Raw genomic sequence first — 23,213 nt, 5'->3', positions numbered from 1 at the left:
AAGAAGCTGAATGATAAGAAAACACACTGATACATCTCATACATCAATACTATTAGTCACCGCTTCTTTGTTTTACGAATAAGAATCATAGCCACGTGACATCATGAGATTTTATAAATGGTTCGTTTGTCAGTACAGAAATGATGCGTTGTGAAATGACACATGAAAGGCAAAACATACATAGGGATAACAACTGAAATGACTTAAGAAATCAGGTTTGAGGCACTTCACTCCTATGCAAGACGAATAGAAAAAGGTGAAGGGAGGCATTTTATTGAAGTGTGGATGAACTTGTGAACCGCTCTAATAATTGGTGAAATAGTACTATATACTGATGCTTATAGATGAACAAGAAAATGATATGTTAAATATTAATAACTACAAAAAAGAATGAAATGACTAATTAAAAAAAAAACGTAGCTCAAACTGATACTGGTGCCAGCATTTCTGCCTTGTTGCCTTAATAGTTATAGTGTCATGTTGAAATTAGCTCTTACAATAAAAGCTGCATTCATGCTAACTGTTGTGCAAGGACAATCATTCTGTTTGCAAAAAACTCATGCACACAAATACTGATAATGAGAACCATAAAAATAAAAACCTTAATCAAAGAAACACCCTGAATATTTTAATGAATATGTACTCTTAGACAAATCTACGCAAAGTCAAGAGTGGTATGTTAATTAGGTGTTTGTTATTGAGGTAGAGAAAAGTCCATTATAACGCTAAAAGTGCATTATCACATTATGCTTATCTGCTATTCCAAAGAAAACAAAATTTAACAAGCTTTGTGCAAGGCCATTTACGGGTTTGTGCTCATCTGAGTTGTCAAGCTTTTGTATGACGGTTTTAAGATAATGATTTTTCAGTGAAAACCTGTATGTTTTTAAATTTCATGGTCTAATTTATGCAGTTCACTGTGTCAGTCAAGACTGTGCCAGAATCCCATGACGTACCATGACGGTAAAACCATTCCCGTAATTTAATCTTGTTGATTAGCTATGTAGCGAAGCTCTAAAGACAGTACACATAGTTAAGAAACATGGTGTAATATGCAATGGTCTATGCCTGGCTGCATATTGATCCACATTATCTCCTAATTTTACTTCTGGCTGGTGACTTCAGTGTGGACTGGAAAATCTGTGCATGTAGATATGTCTGTTTTATCCCTAGTATTGAATTTCTCATTGACTGGTTGAATTATATTTATTAGATTCGTTGGCAGCGCTCTGCAATGATGGAAATTAGACCTTGAGGTCACATTCAGAACAGTATGCTAACAATACGCTTTAATCAATACCAATTGCTGCACATTTGACCCTGTCCACATTGACACAAATTACTCTTCATTAATAAAGGTCTTTGGTGACGACCAATAAAAAAAAGTATATAATGATCCCTTGCGACCTTTAAGACAGACCCTGACATGCACTGACCTCATATGTTCCTCCGTACCTTCGCTCTCTGTTCTCGCCATTTCAAATGTATTATTGTTAGTCTCAACACATGTACAGTGTGTGTGTCTGGGTGGATGCAAGAACGTTCATGTGTGCTACTTTCGAATTTCACTTTATAAGCTTCATCAAACAGTGAGAGGTCACTGTAAAGGTTACTGAGGTTCAAGCTTATAGCCTCGTTAAATGTTTTATGAGAAAAGCTGAGCAGTCATGCATATCACCTTCCCAATCCCTTCAGTAAGACAGACCACTGCAATCTATCTAACCAGAGACAGTTAGAGCCCGAGTCCTCCAGATACTTAGCCAGCAGCATCCGACAGATACTCAGTTGTTTCAGTTTCCTTTAACCTTTTTTTCATATGTTTCATTTTAGTTTTAATTAATGTTTTGGTCCCATAATTTGTGCAGAAAATGCTGTAAATTGTTACTCATTCTTCCACCCTACAGCATTCTGCATGCAAAAAAAAAAGAGATTTGTTTTTAATTTAATTTTACCTTGTACCAGTTACTCAAAGCATTATTTGCCCTTATTTATTTTTTCATATACTGACCTCTACTTACTTTCTTTCCCCAAAAATAGTGTCACCTTTTCTTGATTTTGTTTCAAATAAGCTTAACTCACACCTCTCATTTAACACATGCATGGACTGCATAAAACCATACATTCCCATTTTCTTGTTTGTGGGGTTCATACCAAAGTGAAATATATAGGCATGTCATACAGTACATGTAACATGTGAGAGGAATGTGTAAAGTTTTAGGGATTTTCTTGGGTGCAAATATGTAAATTAAAAAAAAGTCTCCGTATGCAAAGTACAAACAGCTATGCTTTCAGAAGTGAGGTAAAATGGTTTTGGGCCACTAACTTATTTACATGTATTACAATTTGTCGATCAATCTTATTTTATTGGTTATCATCTCACAGCCCTCTCAGTGATACTGCTTTACTCAAACTCCCACCCTGTTTTGACTGTTCATGTAGGGCTGGGCAATCAACTGAAAATTTAGAAGCTCTCACTGACTTAATTTTGCTCGTATTGGTTAATTCGATGAAAACTTTCTCAAATCTGTGTGTTCATGAACCGTCACCTGAAAAAATACTACCTTGTGCTCGGTTACGAGCCTCTGCCCCATCAACTTACATTAGTCTGTGTTCACTCAAAGCAAAGAGCTGGCGATATTGATGGCACAGGTGTAAACAATGAGCCTCAGGCTATGTCCATGCTAACAAGTTGTACTTTTAAAACACATCACTTTCGCTACTGGATGCTGGCCCAGTTTTATTTTGAAAAGTCCAGGGTTGTGTGTGGTTGTAAGCATAAGCATCTGTGTGGTGTACTTGCACTGGTTTAGTATGCACGCGCACATACAGTCAGGCCACAGTCCTTCAAACCTTTAAAAGGAGTGAATGGGTAGAAAACACACATTCAGTGGTTTACTGAACAGTGAAATAAAGCCATATGGTTAGAGGATTTTGCCCTCTCTCGGCAGGCATACGAACACATGTGGTGCACACCAAGAGAGGTTGACAGACCTCAGTGCTCTTTTCTGACACTGAAGAGGTCCGGTGGTGATGTGACGTGGGGAGTATTTTCTCAGCATGGCTTCAGTCTGCTGAACTCCACAAAAGGTGAGTTAAATGTTAATGGATACAAAAAACACTATGTGAAATCCCGATGAGCGTAAAAGTGTACTCAGACGGACAGACCGTACACAGGGCACCTACATTTGCTTTGTGGGAAATCTGTGCATGTAGTTAGTTCAGGGAAATGAGTGCTGCAGAGCAAGGTTACAATTACCAAGCATGCAATCTGTAACATAGAGAGCAAGAACTAAAGAATAGAAAGCGCAAGATGGAGTTGATGAAATGAAGTGAAACAGTGTGACAGAGGAAAGAGTGAGACAGCTAGAGGTAGATGCAGTCTTTTTCAGTGTAAGGCCCAAATGAGAAATTTCATCTCTTGCCCTGGGTCCCAGGCTCATTAAAACATATCACTACTCTTGTCATGTGGGGACCCAGAAGGAACACGTCTGTGACCCATTGTGGTTCCCGACCATTAAAAAACATTAAGCGAGAAGAAACATGGGGATAAAGATAAGAGGGGAACAGAAAGGACAGAAGAGGTAGAGGGGATGTTGAGGCAGGCGTGCAGTCGGCAGAGAAAGGACTGAGCATTTTACTGTCTCGCTTCATCTCTCACCCTCCCTCAGTCTCCCTCTCTCTTCTCCTCGTTTGCTGCCGGGGAGGGGGGTGGGGGGGGGTAATGTGGCATGAAATATGTGCTTAAATCCAAGCTCAGGTGCTGCCATAAAAAGAATAAGAGACTGTCTGGGTCTGTCTGAGTGTATGTGTGCGTGAAGACATGTGAGTATGCGTATGTGTGATCACTGTAGCATGTATTTGATTTGCTCCTATGTTTTGGGTGAAATCTGGATGCTGCATGTGCTGCTACGTGGATTCAAATGTGAAGGGCAACACTTTTTTGTGTGTGTATGTGTGTCTGTGTGTGTGTGTGTGTGTGTGTGTGTGTGTGTGTGAGAGAGTGAGAGTGAGAGTGAGAGAGAGAGAGAGAGAGAGAGAGAGACAGGGGTAAGCGAGTCATGGCTCACACACTGCAGGAAACAGATTACTCCTCTGTGTTAGGTTGAGGTGTGAAGACATTAATATAAACTGAAACACACACACACTCAGGTGTGAAGCTACCTATTTGTTTTATACTGATTCAGTTGGCAAGGCGAGGACAGAGGTTGGCACAAATTTGTAGGTTATTTCTTGCCGCCTTATAAGTTGAAGATGTACATAATTTAAATGAAAGCTCTGCACTGTGATGACACACACAAAAATTCTTGTGCCTCCAATGCTTCTGAAAACCCTGCATTCACACTCTGTCCCTAATCATGTCTCAACCCTTACCCTCATTTTTTGCTTCTTTTAACCATGACCACAAAACCACACCCTGGCCATGAACCTGCCTCTGGAGGAAGTGTGGGCTTCCTCAGAGTTATCCCAAATGACCCCAAATTCTCTAAAAATTCATTCATAAAACAGCTCAGCCGTGAACACCTGCTTACAGGTGCACCCCAGTCTCCCTGTCTCTTTTTTTCTTTTCCTCACTTAATAACCACCCTCCACTTTGTCCTCCTCCCACATGCAATTCTGGGAACTTCCACCTATTAACCGGCTGCTGTCATTTATCTTTCCAGTCATCCATCCATCTAGCAATTTATCCATACTTCTTACTCCCCCTCCATTCCTCTTCTCTTGTTTCCAGATGGTCTGCCTCTTCGTTCGCTCTGACTCGGCCCATTCCATCTACAAAACTCCAAATCACTATTGATTCCACTCTCATGAAAAATACATTTTGCACATTAGGATTCAGCCTCGCCTCTCTTCCGGTATCCCCACAGCGTCTGCTCGTCTTCTAATCTCCTCCCTCCATTCCACCACCCTTTCTCCGACCTCCTCACAGCAGGTGAGAGGTATATTTTCCTTCCATACATCTGCCAAGACTTCTGTCTTCGGATCGATCTCATGCTCCAACTCTCTGGGTCCATTAGGACGAGTGTTTATGCTGGAAATATCAATACTTCTGCTCCTCTGTCTCTGTCCATCCCCCTATCTTTCTTTTAAGCTCCCTTCCCTCTCTGTTTATTCCCCTCACTGTCGTGATTTCGTTTACCAATTTTGACACTCACAAGTTTATTTCAACACAATAGCTCTGCCTACATTTCCCTATTTCTTCTTAATATTACTTTTATTTGTTTGCTTTCCTCACACTTGACTTAAATTGCCTTAAACCATAAGAACTAAAAGTGCTTTTCCCCACATCAGGCTGAAACAATATGTACTTTATCTCTGTCACAAACTTTATTTGATACTTACAAACTCCCTCTCTTTCTATCCATCTCCTTTCTGTCCAGACACTCGCACAAACACAAGCTGAAGACTATGAAAGCCATACATATATGGTGTGCTTGGTCATAAAACACATTCTGCCTGTCTGCACCGGTGGCATAACAGAGATGGAGAAAAAGTGCATCGCAACAGCTGTTTACAATCTATCCACCCTGCCGTTTCCATTGGATAAGCCTGTTTTGGACTGGCTGGCTTTGTATTTTCCCTGCTATGCAATTTGCTGTGGCTACTGGTGGCCACATCCTCTCTCTATTAATATCCTTATGACACTTCAATTTGCTGCGTCTCCCCCTCTGCGCCCCCACCTCCCCCCACCCCTCCTTCCAAACCGGCCGTCAGACTGGCTGCTGCCTCAGTCTGTGCCACCTGCATGCCTACCGATGATCTGGAAAATAATGTCTACAAAATTAAACACAAAGAGGAACACCTGCACACGTGAAAAAAGGACACGTGGATGGGGGATTGTTCACACACAGATTCTTGCAGACACATAATTGTGAGGCAAAAGCTACAGCTGTCTTCGGGGTAGAAAATGGTTTGTTGAGATGATCTGTGCTACAGTAAATGTACCCCTAGAAAATACTCTCACTTCAGAATGATTTCCTCACACCTTAATGGTCTTCCTTACGCTTTCTATAACACATATGAAAGTCATATTTCTTAGGAGAAACACTGTATTTTCCTCAAAGAAAAGAAAAACATTTTTCTGCATGTGTTGGTTCATCTCTTGCACAATTGCAAATACGGGCACAAAAATGTGCCTTTTATACAAAGTTATCTCTAGTTTGGTAATTTGATCAGTTATCCAAAAAAAAAGGGAAAAAACTGAACTGAACTAAGATAAAATCATGAATATTAAAATTTTACTAGCATGATCCCACAAGGTTCCCATATGTATTAATGTAACAAGTAATGATCAACTGAAAAGTGAGGATATGGTGTTATGTATTTCAACAGTTGAAATGAATCGCACTGACAGCATACATACGAGTTTATATTGAGATGCTACATTTAATCTCAACTTGTTTGTCCTTTGTACCAACCACTGATGGTTTAGACACGCACGTATTCCCCCAGAAGACATACGGGGACATTGACCAGCAACACTTATCTCTGTCTGTGTTGTTTAATTTCAGTATTTATCATCCAATCACACCAGGACATCAGGAAAGTGACAAGCCTAGATGCACAACAAAATCCTGTTTGTTCCACTATAGGATGTTTAAAAATGAATTTTGTCAGTGTCTCAGTGTGCTCAAGAAGACAGAGAAGAAAACAAGGCTTATTGTAAACTGGAGGAAAATACAACCCTGAGTATGCAAAAGGGGCATACGGAGCTATAATGTGCTCATTAAATCCAGTCTTCGTGATCACATCTCACAAATCCGACTGAAATAACAAGTGTAACCGCTGGTCTCAGCTCCGATCTAAATGTAGATCAGCTGACTCCGAAGTGATGGAAAGGGTGAACAACTCGCTGGCACACGTAATCCAGCCTTATTGTAAGAGCCTTTCTATGTTCTACCTATCTGTCTCGGTCTATGTTTCCCAGACTTATCAGGACTTATCAGCCTCCTCCATCCATCTATCGCTGCTGGTATCTGCACACCATTTTACTATAGAGAGATAGGATCTAGTCTTGTCTGTGCATATGCGTGTGCCCACATGTACATGAGCTTGAGCATGTGTGTGTGTGTGTTTGTGTGTGTTTCCGTGTTTTATTGCTTCCAACACATTATGACCCTTCCAGTGTCAGACTCATTTTATAAAGGCCCTTATCACTGTGTGGAAATACCAACTCTACAAACCCTACAGCTCTGGGATTAATAGAGAAAGACAAAAGGAAAAGAGTGAGAAAGAGACAGTGAAGGGAAAAAAAGTGAGACAGAAAGACAGGAAGTGATATAGAGGAGCATAAATGGTGGGAAAAAAGAAGATACAAAATGAAAAAAATTATGGGATAAGAAGAAAAAAATAAAAATAAAATGTTGCTGGAAGCTTCCACTTTCTTTTCCAGTTTCTCACATTCTCTATCCCTCTTTTGCTTTCTTTGCAGTCATTATCTTTTGACTTCCAATGTCTCTCCATGGATATTGAGAGGTCCAGTACATCCTTGGTCATGGATAAGGACATAATGAGGGAACTAAGGGAAGGGATGGAGGGCTTCACTGCTTCTTGTGTGAGAGAGAGAGAGAGAGACTCTGACTTAGAGAGAGGAATGAGGGGGGAAGAGAGTCCTCAATAATCAACTGAAGTGGAGTGACAAGGACATACGTGCCCAGCTGGATTCACATTTTTCATCACTTTTCTGTCCCTACAATTTATGATAATATTCAATGTCTGTTAATTTATCTCTCTTTCTCTCTTCCTGATTTTCTCAAGCCTGTCTTATCCCTCATGTATCTCCCTCTGTCTATCTTTCCATTTTCTCCTCTTCTTTCCTCCCCTTCAGTTATTTATCTCTGTTCATCATCCCCTCATTTTTCCCTCTCCTCATACCTTCAACACCTTCATGTCTCTCTAGTATTCCTTCTCCCTGCTTACTATCTGCCCTCACTCTCTGTATCCAGCCCCTCCCTCCTCCCTCTCTGTTTTCCTGGTCTATAAGGCATAACCGGCCTCTGGTGTCAGGGTTGGCTTGGCTTTGGCGTTCAGCTACTTGTTTCTCCCGTTCCTTCTCCCGCTGCCTGGGTTTTGTTCCCTCAGCCTCTAATCGGCTTTTCCGGGTTTGGGATCGTCTCTTCCTAACTTTACCCTCTCTCAGGATGCCACAGGATTATCCCTGTCAAAGAGGCTGGACATCCTGGCTTGACAAGTCTGAGTCTATCTGTGTGCATGTGATTTTTCTATGGATGTGTACGCGCATGCTTGTGTGTGTTAGCCTGTGTGTGCATCTTTGTTTTTTGTTGTTGTTTTTTGGTGTACCCATGATCCTCTGTAATCACTTTGAGACAATCCCATAATACCCCATAGGTTCAAAGGATGGTGTGCGTGTGTGTGTGTGTGTGTGTGTGTGTGTGTGTGTGTGTGTGTGTGTGTGTGAGAGAGAGAGAGAGAAAGAGAGAGAGTGTGAGAGAGATGTTTACCCTTTCCACTCAACTTCATCTTAGTAAGTGAAAAGTACTGATGTAAAAAAGTAAAAGCTTCATATGTTGCAAATAAACTTATCTTCCTATTGGAATTTAGCATTTTGGTCAAATATTCTTCGATATTCTGTTTCCTTATAAATCGTATTAATTCCATACATTGTAATTTCGCTAAATGCCGATCACTACAGTTAGGAGGCTAAAACCATCTATGAACGCCTGCACCAAAATTCATGCCAGTCCATCTAATTGCTTTCCAGATATTTCACCCTGGACCAAAGGGGTTGAATGACCAACTGACCAACGGGTTTGCCATCTATTGAGCATGACTAAAAACGTTTTCCAACAAATGCATATGGCATCGCTCATATATAAAAATCAACTCAGTTTTCCATGTACTACTCACACCGTAATCAAAAACGAATGCTTTAAGTAAACAGACAAAGAGGTAGTCAAATTAATCGTGGCAGTTTGATCTATGCTGCTGATCAACCACATGGTGCTACAACTCTGAGCAGGAAGTGAACAGAAGGCTTGGCAGCCATTTGAGGACTGGCATTTAGTCTCAGAGTCTCCCTCCTTCTTTTGTTCTTCTCTTTCTGCTCATTTCCATCCTTCCATCCCCTCTTTATTTAACTGGCTCTCTGAAAAGGTCCTGCTGTCAGCCTCCACCTGTCCCTGTCACAGTAAACAAAGACAACCAGGAGACACAGCACTCTCTCTGTTCTCTCCTGTGTCTGCTCTCTTTTCTCCCCTGCCTTCTTCTCTTACTTCCTTTTATTTTGTCTCCACTTGATTTTTCCCTCCTTTCCCTTCTTCCCCTGGCATTTCTCCCTTTCTCTTTATCACTCTCTCTTTCTTTCTCACTCAGACCTTTAGTTTTTGTTTCCCTTTCATTCTGTCTTGTCTCATGTTCTCACTTGTTTCTTTGCTTTTCTCTTTGAATTTTCTGGCCACAAACTTATATCATCACTGTCTTTCTCTCTCTCTCTCTCTCTCTCTCTCTCTCTCTCTATTTGCCATCATTGTGCCAACTGAGTATTTCTGTAACTATGTTTCTATCCTCTTAAGTTGTGAAATTGACCCAAATTATGATCTCAATGAAGACAAAATGAGATTACATGCACATAAGAGTTGATGACAGTGCATACATTCCACCTGAGTGATGCCCTTTTTTCACTGGTAAGTTCAGATTTTTATATTCTGTCCTGGTTTACCACGTACTGAGCCCCTGCAGACTGTGAATGTCTGCATTATGCAAATCACTTCCTGCCCGCACAAACAAGCCCGGACCAATCAATGTCAATCCCCATTCCCTCAGCCAATCAATGCCATTCCCTCTCCTGCAAAACCGGGACTAATGGAAAGGCATTGTTCCTCAGGCTCTGCATGATAAATCTGTACGGCCAGAGTTTCTAAAATCCTCACATCCCACACTGTACCACTAAATTTCAAGAATCGTCAATGTACAACAAGATGAGATGAAAGTAGATGTGATGACTTAAGGAATCACAGATGAAAGAGAGACACAATACACAGACTTCATTCCTTCACTCGCTAAGTGCACTCTTCAGTGGTGGAAAGCAAGGCCAATGTGGATTCTTTGTTTTGCCCCACTTCTTTCTTCTGCTAAAGTTAGCATGCAGTAGCCTAACATAATTGTGATTTGCCTCGGTGCAAATATATTTCTTGTGTCCCTTCACCCCAAACACAAGTGCAGTTGCTATATCACCATGTAGATGCTCACTAGGCAACTCCCATCCTGCAAACTACTCTTTGATCAGCAAGTCGATTAGAATTTGTCAATCCTGATCAAACAGCCTGTCCTGGACTCAAACCACCACAGCCTGATTTCTCCAACTATCAAACATCCGAAATGGCTCTAGCCAGCCAACGCTAACAAATCAACACAAAGGTAGCTTATGCAGCATTGAACAAATAGCTATGGAGAGAAGCACAATAACTCATGACTGGTTTACACAGTATGAATGAATGGATGATGGCTCCTGATCAAGCAATCACTTGAATTTCTAGAATTTATCATTCATCATCAATGTCATATGTTATAACACACACAGGTTACAGTATGAGCACATTTTCCACCAAAGACCTAACACTTACATTGCTATAGATTAAATCCCTGATCCCAATCCATAAAAAAGAGAAACCTGAAGTTCATCTGCCAGACCTTGCACTCAGCAAAGTTATTAACAACAACAATTCCTGGCTCTTCTGTTCTCTGTTGAGAGGATAACCAATCCACTTATTTGCTTGTCCCATGCTCCTCCTTAAATAAGACTTTATCAACTTTGAGAGCTTACAGGCACTCTGCAGACGCAACATTGACAGGTAGGGTGTGGTACAATAGCAATGCTGTGCAAACATCACTAAATGTTGCTGTCATTGATTTCTGGTCCACAGTGAACATCTTGACTAGATCCTTCACAATTGGCACTTTTGCTTTATCAGACTTAAAGCAGGCTCAAAAGGCAAGCAGTTGGTCAGGGTTCAGCGTGCCAGGGTGGATCGCCTGGAACAGTTCATTAGTTTCACTCATTGAAGTGAACCTCTATGAAAGCTGTCTGATGATATCAGGCACTGAAGACATTAATTCTGAAATGACTCTCGCCATCACTATGCCTCTCATCTTCACACAGAGTTCATCACCGCGACGTTTTACTCTTCTTTTGCAAATTTCCAAGAACTTGTTCTGTGCTTCCCATCTCTCTGCGAGATTTTGAGCGATGTGTTTGACCTGGTCAAAGTCAGATCGGTATGCAGATTGGACCTGAATTATGTTTTGGAGGAGAATGACTGCATTTTGGATATCTATATCTCTTGACATTTTCCATTATTTTAGTTTGTTGTATGACTCGCACAAATTACCACAAATGACAGGGAGTAAGCTCATTGGTCAAATTAGGATTTCTCAGCAGGCCCTACTCCGTGACTTTTAAGAAGAAAATAACAAGATTAAATAAATAGTAGGCAGGAATAATATTCATTTTTAATAACACATGCAGTTTTGGAACATGTTAATAAGGGCGATAAATATATAAGACTATGACTCAAAACAGGAAGTGTGATGGGCCCCTGACAGCTACCAGTCCCCAGTGCAGTGCACAAGCTGTACTGTGGACGGTTAAACCATTGTTAACATGCTAACCAGATAGTCCCGGTCCGGCTGGATTGAAAGCAAGTCACTGAAGAAGTAGTGCTACTCAGAGGGCATATTATAACCTCTTGTATTGTAACTGCAGTGATGGCTGAAGTTCTTGGCAAGCGACCATCACCACCATCTGCTCCAGGCAAGAAACTACGTTTGGCAGTGGTGAAAACTTGGAAATAGTGAAAAACAGTTAAGTAGCTTCTAAAAATTACTTACACAGAATGAGGTCCCTTATCTTATTGTGGTTGTTGAATTAAGATAGGCTGAATGGTCTCCCTCCCAGATTTCATCCACTCTGGTCTGGGCAGCACTTGGACTTAATCAGCAACAGACCAACTGCTATGCACAATAAGCTGATCTAAAAAACGGATTGGGAAAGCTCGCTGATTTGGCATTTTCCAGCATTTCCCCCCACTTCTGTAATTCTTTTTTCTTTTATGTCCATACATTAGCGTAAGCTGTGTCTTCGGCTGTCTCTATTTTTACAATAATGCAGCCGCAGTACATTCTAGTGTCTTACCTGTAACAGACTGAATATATTGTATGAAAACACAATCACAGACACTTGTTTCATTGTCAGCCTATTGAGCACTAACATCATCCCCATCACCTACAGGTTATGCAGTGCAATGTAGTGTTGTTTATTTATTTATTCATTTATTTATTTTTTGGCTGCAGACATACCAAAAAATGTGCATGTACCCTCAAAGCCCCAGCATTTTCCCCTCTATACCCTCATCCCTCTTTCTTTTCTGTAATGGTCATGGGTTTCTTTTATCTCATAAAGTAGTGGAGCTCGTGCTGTCTTTGTGGTGTCATTAAAGTCAGTGAAGCTGGTTTTAATTGTTGGTGAATTGGCCTTTTATGACTAATGAAGCCTCTAGTATGGGCTGCTTGTACTATTTAATCAGCCATCATGTACGCCGTACCACCTACACACTCCGCAGTCAGATAATGGGAATGAGGGAGAAAGTGAGCACTGAATTATGGGAGGGGGGGGGATTAAGTGAGAGAGTAAGAGATAGATAGATAGATAGATAGATAGATAGATAGATAGATAGATAGATAGATAGATACACCTTGATGCACTTCTGTATACCTAAGAAACAGAGAGATCGAGCTAAGGAGAAAAAAATCATCCTGGCAGGAGAATTGAGAGGGGAAAAGCAGTTTGTACCATCCCTGACAAATAGTGCTCAATTTGTGTTTTCCACACTTGTTACTGGGGTCTTGCTGCTTGTCTCAAATAGAAGTGTTAGGTCTGTATCACTTTATTTCAATGAGACTATATATGGTAAGTCTCAGTCTCTTATGAATGCAACTGTCTCTCTGTCACCAGGCTGTGACAGATGTTCTGGCAGATGCGGTGAACTATAGCTATAGAAGAAAAGATCCCATCTTTGTGTAAGCTGTACAAATTTTTCAGTGGATGTACTGTGAAGTGGTGAGCATTAATAACTCTGTAGTTGTGATGGTCCTGTAGAGTAAGTGTGTGGATGACCTCAGTGTTTCTATTTATTTCTCAAAAGCCTCTGAAGTAGCTCTTGGCCCAAAGGTGGCTAAATCTCCACTGAGACCAATAAAGATTATTTTTTTTGAGGCAGGTTGGCATAAAACTCTAGGCAGAACACAATCTCCTTTCCTGCAGGATAAACTCTGCTGCATACCAGCTTGTAACAGTTCACATCGAGCTCACAGCTTGTGTTAAGTTTTATCCCGTCTTTACTTTCCATATTGCCTATCTCTGTCTTCTGCATAATAATCAGGCAAATGGAAATGTCATAAAAATGATTTTACAGTTTTGGCTGATTAAAATTCAAAGCCAGTAGGGTAGATGGTCAACTATACTGCAGTTTAGCATTTTGCAGTTCACAGCTAGGAGTTTCTTACTGCAGCTCAGTTTGGTGTGTTTTACTGTCCCCAAGGGAAGGTTACATTTCAACAATAAGACAAGTTCTGATTTTCTAATTACTGTCTAGTTAAAAGCAGATGTGATTTGTAGAGACTGTCTCTCAGAGAGAAACATATCTCTAAGGTGTTGTAAAGTGAGGGTAAAACTACACAGGTAGACGAATCAAGTAGAATCATTTATGCATTTATTATGGTGTGTTTATGAGAATTTATGTTTTTTGTAATTTGTCCTATGATTGATGCTAACTCACTGAAGCTACACATTGCAAAAATGTACCTAAAAGCACATTAGACTCACATTAAAATCAAGTCATGCAATGAGGGCAGCAGAGTGAAAAGGAGATGGACTTCATTCTGAGGAGCTGGGTTGAAGGTCCTGTGTGTCCTTGACACACTGAATCTTTACCAGTTCAATTGCTGGCCTTAAAAAACATTGTTCCAACAGGAATCAATACAGTATATTTCCATAAATGTTCATGACACTATATTGGGCCTGAATTATATTTTATCATCTTCTTTTGTGTGATAGAAGAAAATATGTTATAACACGATATATTATTTTATTAAATAATTCAGGGTTATAAATTCAGGGTTTTGGTTCCAGAATATAAACCCAATGAGGTGAACAAATATTTCAAATCTGAATATTTTAGTAAATGCCATAATAATGTGTATCAGTTTGTGAGGTAATGCCTCATGTTGTCATTCCTGTCATATCATCCACCCCTGGAACTTACAGGGGCAATAAGAATACACCAAAACACAAAACAAATCAAATTAACAAAAATGACACTGGACCCACATGGGACAACACTACTGCTGAGCACTGTCAGTGGTTGTGTCCACTTTTGCTTTGATTGACGTTAACACTTATGTGGCACAACAAGACAGTCATCAATAACTCACGGCTATAGAAGCACATGTAGTTTTGTGTCTGTAGATGCATTCTGGAAATCCTGGTATTTGTCATCCTGTGTCTTATTCTCATATTTCTGTCCATTATGACTATTGAGAGCCAAAGTCATGACGTCATGTCTAGCTTCTGTTCCACTAGCTTCTGTAAGTCAAGGTCATCTCTCATTCAGTATTTCATTGATCATTGGTTTTTCTGAAAAAAAAAAAAGATTCCTGGAGTTTACATATCTAACACAAATTGGCAACCACTACAGCAGTTACTATTGAAGGTCCCACAATGACTAGTTTGAGTATACAATGTCAGCCCCTTTCTGTCATGCTATTATTAGCAGAACTGCAAAACCCTGGGCTCACCCATTTGATCAAACCAAGACATTTAATCAATTATGGTCTAAGGCTCATGGGATATGCTGTTTGTTAAAGGTGGTTAAAAAAACAAATATCCAAAAACAGTAATATTAAATGTAGGTATGGAGTGAACAACACACCATACTGCTGAGGAAGGTCACTCTAGAAATGACAGGAACTGCAGAGTCGGGTAATAATTGTCTCTGTGTTCATTAAATTTAGAAAAAATAATTTATTTCATTGTCATTATGGTACTGATTAAAAATGCTTTAAGTGTTTGGGAAAGCTGTAGCACTGCGTTGCTTGCCCCATTTGAGTGTGCGTTTCCCAAATCTGGACATTAAGAGGTTGTGAGTAACTGGTCATCATGACCAAAGGCTTACTGAATGAAAATATAAGAATAAAACTAAGGCGGACAAATACTGGAAAACGCTCTTTAACAGTGTGTGTGTGTGTGTGTGTGTGTACTTGTACTTGCTACATAGTAAGGACCAAAAAAAGTATTTTACTAACAGAGTGAGGACATTTTGGGAAAGTGAGGACATTTTGGCTGGCCCTCACTTTTTGAGACACCTTCAAATCACATTTTGAGGGTTAAGACTTGGTTTTAGAGTTATGGTTAGAATTAGGTTTAGGTTAAGGTCAGGGTTAGGATTAGGGTTAGGCACTCAGTTGTGATGGTTAAAGTTAGGGTAAGGGGCTAGGGAATGCATTATGTCAATGAGTGTCCTCACAAAGTTGGAAGTACAAGTATGTGTGTGTGTGTGTGTGTGTGTGTGTGTTTGCATGATTGTGCACACACACTCCTTGCCTATATGTGTGCATAATGCTTCAGAGCGCACACTGATGGATTTGCCTCTTCTCATGGAAAATCCATCAACTGCCAAGTTGAACTCAAACAAATGGAGCCACTTGGACTGAGGGCTCAGTGCAAACAACCTTTTTTCCCCTTTACCATCCTTTCCACAAATTATTGTTGTGTTACAGTATGTTACAATGCAAGTACTCACACACAAAGACACACACCATGACAGGTATGCACAATAGAAAAGGCCGTTTGGGGGGTAATAAAGAAGAGTGAGGTCAAAGGGGAAGTTGAACAATAACTGCAGCTGCAGACCAATGTAGTGTGTGGCTCACACAAAGGTGGGATTTATGGCATAGCACCCCACACACACACACACACACACACACACACACACAAAGACACACTGTATCATGCTTAACAATCAGGGCATCGCTGTAATAAAGAGCATGTAGAGCATATATTCATTCTTCTCACACTGTTGATCTTTTTTCCAGATTTCTCTCTCTCTCTCTCTCTCGCTCTCACACACACAAATATTATATAGTTCATTGTGACAAAGAGCATATGTTAATTTTTCTCACACAGTTGATCTTTTTCCTGATTTCTTTCTCTCTCTCTCTCTCTCTCTCTCTCTCTCTCTCTCTCCAAATACACACACACAGCAGGCTCTCATATAGAAACCATAAGACACTCTATCACTGGTCTATCAACCCAGCAGGTAGCACTATCTCTTTTCTTTCTGTCTTGGTGTCCCTGTATGTCTCTATATTGCCCACTATGCCTCTTTTTCTGTTTCTCCGCAGTCTCCGCTGAAAACTCTTTCACACCTCCATCCTTCCTCACTCTCTTTCTCTTCCCCCCTTTACTCTTCTTTTCACTCCCTCTATTCTTTCCTGAAACCCTTTTCTTGGTTTCACCACTCTCTCCCTGCACGCATTCATTCTTTCTCACTCTCCACCGTGTGGTGTGTCCTGAAACCTTTTCATACCTCTATGCTGTCAACTCTCTCTCTCTCTCTCTTCTCTGCACCTGGCCATGACTCTTCCCCCATCGCTGTGGTTTCCCCTCTCCACCTCTATGACAGCTTCACATTAATCATTTCTACATCCACAGGAAGACTGCCTTCCTCCCCTTCCTCCTGTCTTTTTTTCTGTCCCTCTCATTCTGCATGAATCTCTCTCTTTCCCTTTGCCCTCTTCTCTCATTCTCTCCTCGTACCTCGATTCCCACCTCTCATCAAATTTCTATTTATGCACATGCAACAAAAATGGCATCACCTTTCCCCCAGTTGTGTCAAGTTATCATTTTTGGAATAAGTTGCCAAAACATTTTGCAATAGCTGCAACACTGCCAGGATGGCAGTAAATATGACTTATTCTATAATTCATGTATATTATGAGAGAGTTTCATCAGGTATTCACACCAAAAATAGCACTATAGAGTTTGAAAAGACACAAGTGGTTGCTCTGGCGGGGGCGTGTTGCTTCCGGTGCTGGAGAGACAATAAAAGATGATTCTGGTAGGACGCTTTGAATGAAACATCAGATGCCAAAACAGCAGTTTATAATGCTCTGAGGGAGGATTTTACAAGTCTGAAAAGTTAGCGGTGTGCACCTGCACGTGTTCGATTGGCCGACACCTTGGGTTACTTGACAATACTGGACAGGTTTCACTTTTTTTCTGGACAGCCCTACATTAACGTCTTTGTGAGTTACAGCATGTGGTCACTGAACTGGCAAAAAGTAAAAATAACATTTGCTCATATTCCACTTTTGCACATGTTTTTTTCCAGGAATTTCAAAGTAAGTATGTGGTGGGTCTGGAGGCAAATGTGAAGGAGGAATGCTCAGAAATGTTAAAAGGGAAACAAAGGAAACTGTAAATGACTGAGATTTTTCAGGAAATCAAAAGCTGGCTTGTTACACATTCATGGCACTGTTGAGACATGACTAACACCAAACAGCCAGCCATTCATTTCATTTCCTCATAGGCGTTTTCAACCGTCTCTTTCACACTCTCATTTGTTTTATGGTTCTCTCTTATGCTCTTAAACACTGTCTAATCCCTGATTAGTGGAGGAAGAGGGTGTTCAATGCTCCTCTCCACTTGTCTGCCGCTGAACTGTGACACACAAAAACGCTTACAACCACACATACACACACTGACACACAGGCTCACATGAGTAGTAACAGAAATCTATGCTCACACATAAACAATTCAAACACACACACTCAAACCCGACTCTGTTTCTCCAGCACCGCCACTCACATGTCTCTCTGGTACGGGTACTTGAAAAGGATTTAATAGTATCCAGCGAGTGCAACCAAACACTCAGACGACAATACATTTACCCAAGGGAATGACTGCACATTAAAAGAGAACACATCCGTACACAACTGTACAAATTCTGCCAGGAGCACTTTTGTCAAAGTTAAAATACACCGTAAATAAGCAGTGTAATTACATTTAGAAGAATTACTACGATGTGGCAACATCCTGCATCCACTGGGGTATTATCCAGTGCTTGAATTTGGCTGGCAATCATCCCTACGGAGTCCTGGCACTTTTCATTTCTGCCCACCTGCATATTCTCGCTCCTTACCAACTACTGCCACCTCCTATATGAGTTCAGATATGCACTTTATTAGCAATTCACTCCTTTGTCTGACCAATCAATCCTAGACTGAGGGCAGGAAATGTGCTGTTGATCTCACATCTCATGAGAGCTGCAATGTGTGGTTCATCTCAGTGGCTACAGAACAACCAAACAACCTAACACCCAAAACACACTTATTGGTAAATGGCCTACTCTGCCGATGGTAGACCATTTACCAAGTCACACTCACTTGTTTTCACTGACAAGGTCTGATCATTCAGAAAAAAGGCAGAGATGCACCCAACTAAAATCACACTGCTCAGCTTTTGAGCTGTCCTAAATCTTTATTGCAGAAATCTGATATGTGTGTTAGAGTTGGGTTTTCAAGCCTCACAAGCATTTATTTCTTTTTCTTTTTTTCTACTCAGTGAATTTTGTAAAGATGTTTTTCATTTTCATTAGTGATCGAATCACATAGGTGTTGAGAGTATATCATCAACAAATACATTAAGACTTGGGATTATGTCAGCTCCTGTGATATATCATACCACTTTCACCACTTCTGTGACATACATAGGTGATCTGCACCAAATTTACACTACCATAGTGTGTTTGTAAAAGAAAACACACTATGGTAGTGTACACTATATATATATATATATATATATATATATATATATATATGTGTATATATATATATATATATATATATATATATATATGTATATATATATATATATATATATATATATATATATATATATATATATATATATATATATATATATATATATCGAGAGAGAGAGAGAGAGAGAGAGAGAGAGAGAGAGAGAGAGAGAGTGTTAATGTTTAAAATAGATAGAGTTTATGTTTAAAAACATCCCCATGGAATACAAGAGTAGAGCAATAGCACTGATGAAATATAGGGCACTTTGCTGTGTTAGCAGTAGGGGTTACAATCTAAGTGCAGATGCAAAGGTGGCAGAGTGTTTAATTAGAATATTTAAAAAGAGCATCTGATTTGACAGAGCAAACAGCTGATGAGTTCTACTGGGAAAGGACTCCTATGATGGATTTAATTAGCTGATCAGAGCACAAAGAAAAGACATGAGGAAAAAGTGGCAAAAAGTCCAAAGAAATGATTACCAGTATGACAGTTGCTCATTTAAATCAATGATGTCGCACTAAAAAGATACGATTTTTTCCTTCATATAATCTTCTTTGGCAATTTCTGTGACAGTGTTGGTGTCCCATAGAGGCAGACAGTGCTCTCCTGCGCACAACTGTAAAGTGCAAAAGAAAAAATATTGTGGGCTACCTTATCCAGTCAACCTGTAACCATTAGAGGATAAACCCCAGAGCATTACACCAAATTAATCACACCTTTGGGTGCCAAGTTGTGGCAGAAGATTTTGACTCTGATTATCTAAACTGATGCAGTGAGCATCTCTAAGGATGATTTGATTTTTGCAAGGCCACATTGTCTCATTCAAAAACTAACTAAATAAACTTAAAAACAAAGACAAAAAGTACAGGGATTTGCATGTTTGATTTGTTGCATTGATGAAAACTAAACAAATGTGATGGCATGCACAACCTGCCAAAAAAAAACAAAAAAAAAAACAGCTCAATACAAGTTCCATGTATTGAGCAAAGTAAAACATTATATGAAATGTCACTAGATGAGCAGTGATATTTTTCATTTCCCATATCTAATAAAGTAATTACTTTGAGCTCCAATCAGCGGAAGTGGTGGAACACTGGAGAGCTGGCAGATTGCTATCTGTTTGACAGAGACAAGTCAACAACACCTCGATCTTGACTCACATTTCCCCTGATGCCACAACACTTTATCTCTTCATTACTAACTGATAGTAGATGGGGGCACAGTAGTTAATTGTATCTCTGGAATACACGTTTCTCTGTGTGTGTGTGTGTGTGTGTGTGTATGTTTATGGGTCATCATTGTTAATAGTTTTGGCGTGGACTTGTACACTGCTGTATTTGTGAACATTTACATATTTCAGGCTGGGTTGTGCATGTGAGTCATGTTTTATTTTTTTGTCTTTTGGTTCAAACCGCCAGAGCTACCTGTGAAGACACTGTCTCCTCTCCTCCCTTTCCATTTATCTGTCCTCTTCCTCTGTTTGTTATATCTTTTCCACACCTCTCCCCTCCCCTCCAGTCCCCTTCGTCACTGCTATCGTCACCTGCGGGCGTCTGTGTCCCACGATGCATTGCAATCTGCCTGCTCCCCTGGCTGGTGGTGGAACTGTAGTGACATCTACTGAGAGGAGAGGAGAGGAGAGGAGAGGAAAGAGGGTGAAGGAGAATGAAGGGAAAAGAGGGAGAAGAAGACTCACTATAGTATCGGATATGCAATAAAGGAAGAAGGGGAATGCAAGAACCAAGTCACACCTTGAACCCTTATTATTAGGTATTCAGCTCAGTCCTTTAATATCAGCACAAATTAACCTTCGTTTTTAAACAAAGGACAGGATTTCACCCACTGCAGTAGTCATTTCCTTGCTTTCCTCTCCTTTTTTCTCTGAGCCTAGTATTGTGTGCAGATAATTGCTTCTCTTTAGTAACAACAGCTCGAAAATGATTTTTATTCTAGTATGCAGGCTTTGATACAGCCTGTCTGTGTGTTTGTAATTATTGTCTTAGCTACTGGCTGTCAAACCCCATTACGTGAGATCAAGCCCAAATGACTATCCTGAACTGATGACAATAATTTGAAGACGGACGCACATGCATTAGTCAGTCATGCACTTACACAAGCATGCACAGACACGTTTATGCACTGAAACACACACTTACTGAGCTTGCCCAAAACCACACAAACACATGCACGCGTGTTCACGCATGCACATTAACACAAACAAAAACACAGCAGAAAATTTAGCCTTTGACAGGCATCTATAGGATGAATTATTCAGGAGCTAGTTTACATAAACCATCCATTCAGTCATACATGAATTAGAATTACAGTTGTATGTGCAGGAAGCAATCATAAGTGTTATAATAATAACATAAAGCTGGGATGCTATGCATATTCAGATACGACTTGTGGGAAATCTAGTGCAATTCCCATCCCTTTTCTGCAAATTACATCCCATTTCATAGGTATTATGCAACTGAAGACACTTAAACATTTTCTTTTCTATGCTACTCATCTTCCACCCAAATGTGTTGTGTGAGAGTTTTAATTTAACAGTAGGAGCCTGCATGGTAACTAAGTAAAAAGTGCATGTGGCTTAAAAGATTAATAATAAAATATGAAATAAACTGCAAATATATTTTGATTTTACATGTGTGGACATACAAAATGATGCCTTGGCAAAGCAATTTTAAACTTACAACTTCAAAGCAGGGGTAGTGAGTCATGTTAAACTGAATGCAAATCACCAGCATTTGTTGTCTATAAAAAGTTCCAGCAATCAAAACCTCGCTATGAGACTTTTTAAAAGCAACATGAGACACCTAAAAAAGCCTGAGTGATCTAAATCATCTACACACAAACTGCAGGCGTAGACAAAAAGGAAAAGCTATTTAAAGGATAATCGTGGTTCATTACAACTTGGGTCTTATTTTCCAACCCTTTCCTTTTCTAGAAATTATATTTACACACAACTGTGTGTTTTGCCAAATACAGCTTGCCAAAATTGTAATTGCTGCCAGGTTTATGTTCAGCAGCATCATTTCTTAAGTGAAGTAAGTGCTACATGTTTGTATCAAGCTCAAGTCGTATGGAGGTGGTTGGGGTGGATTTCAGGACGTACAATATGGAGGAGTTTGACACTGGAGGCGGGATTTCACATGATATGTGCGGTTAAAAGGATCTTGGTTGGGGAAAGATCATGACTGTCATTAAATGGAAACAAAAAAATAGATAAATAACATGACCTGTGTCAAGCCATCTAAAATTTACATAGACCATAATAGACCATAATCATAAAAATAAACATAAATAATGCTTGATATTGTAGGAAAACAAATAAAAAACATTGTCAGTAAGCATTTGCAGATGCGTCCTTGTTCAACATTTCCATTTAAATACAATCTTGGTGCCATAATATTTCTCGTAAAAACATACTTGGAATTGCAAATTTTTAGCAACTAAATGTAATTTCTAAGAGGTGGGTTTCTATTGTCATATTTCTCTGCTCTTTAATCAAGAAACCAACAACATCCCTTGAGGTAAAACTTAAAATGAGCAAACATGAAATGTTGGTAATGATCCTTCATTGCACAGGAAAACTGTGTGCAGAAATCTACTGCACATGCTTATGCAGTTTTGTTTTTGCCTACTTTTGGCAATGTTGCTACCTTCCCAGATCACACACAAACTTAACCTGGTGAGTATAATAGGAATAATGGCCAGAATAAAGCTGCCTTCATTCAACCATAATTTTAACTATTAACATATTTGGTCTATGCAACACCTCCATTCATCTTCACATTCACCTGAAGAGGTGGGTTCACACACATATCGCATACAGAGTGTGGCATCTTTCAGCACATAGTACTCCAGTGCTTTAAGTGTACACATGACGAGATTACAACAAGCAATACCATCATCAATCTGATTTATATATTTTTAACCATTTCTATCCTGAGGGGCCTGTTCATTTTACAAAGTGCCCATGGGCGGTGTCTATCAGAGGGCAATGACACAGGGACACATGTCAAATAAACTGTATTACCTCTGATGATTGACAGGGTTATGAGGCTTGGAGCAGAGATGGACAGTCATGTCAGAGGTGGAATAGAGGGGAGGAAAGAGGGAGGGAGTTAGAGAGGAACATGTTTGCGTTGCAGGAAGAAAAAGATGGGAAAAGATGGGTAAACACAACTGACTGTTGTAAAAGGAGAGAAAAAAAGACTTAAAAATGAGTGCTGGCAGATAATAGAGGAGGAGAAGTCTGCCGTCAAATGTAAAGAGAGAAATGACAAAACAGATGCAAGTGATATAACAAACTGGACCGGAGAGAGTGTGAGGCA

General features: G+C 40.0%; 1 long non-coding RNA gene across 4 annotated transcripts in view; it reads right to left on the bottom strand.

The window, feature by feature from the left end:
* The window catches only part of LOC139632062 (uncharacterized), a 236,961-nt gene that overhangs the window by 153,197 nt on the left and 60,551 nt on the right, over positions 1 to 23,213 (bottom strand). For 2 of the 4 annotated variants that reach the window (XR_011693493.1, XR_011693491.1), the window contains exon 2: positions 20,417 to 20,493. The exons of 1 other annotated variant lie outside the window; for it this stretch is intronic. This is a non-coding gene — a long non-coding RNA (uncharacterized lncRNA). The remainder of the gene's footprint in view (positions 1 to 20,416; positions 20,494 to 23,213) is intronic. One more of the 4 variants, XR_011693492.1, reaches the window with a different exon arrangement.

Source organism: Trachinotus anak, unplaced genomic scaffold (assembly GCF_046630095.1).
Source record: "Trachinotus anak isolate AG129_WGS33_773 ecotype Australia unplaced genomic scaffold, CSIRO_AGI_Tana_v1 ptg000014l, whole genome shotgun sequence".
NCBI classification, from domain to species: Eukaryota; Metazoa; Chordata; class Actinopteri; order Carangiformes; family Carangidae; genus Trachinotus; species Trachinotus anak.
Note: the sequence above shows the minus strand (reverse complement) of the source record. Positions and strands in the feature narration are given on the sequence as shown.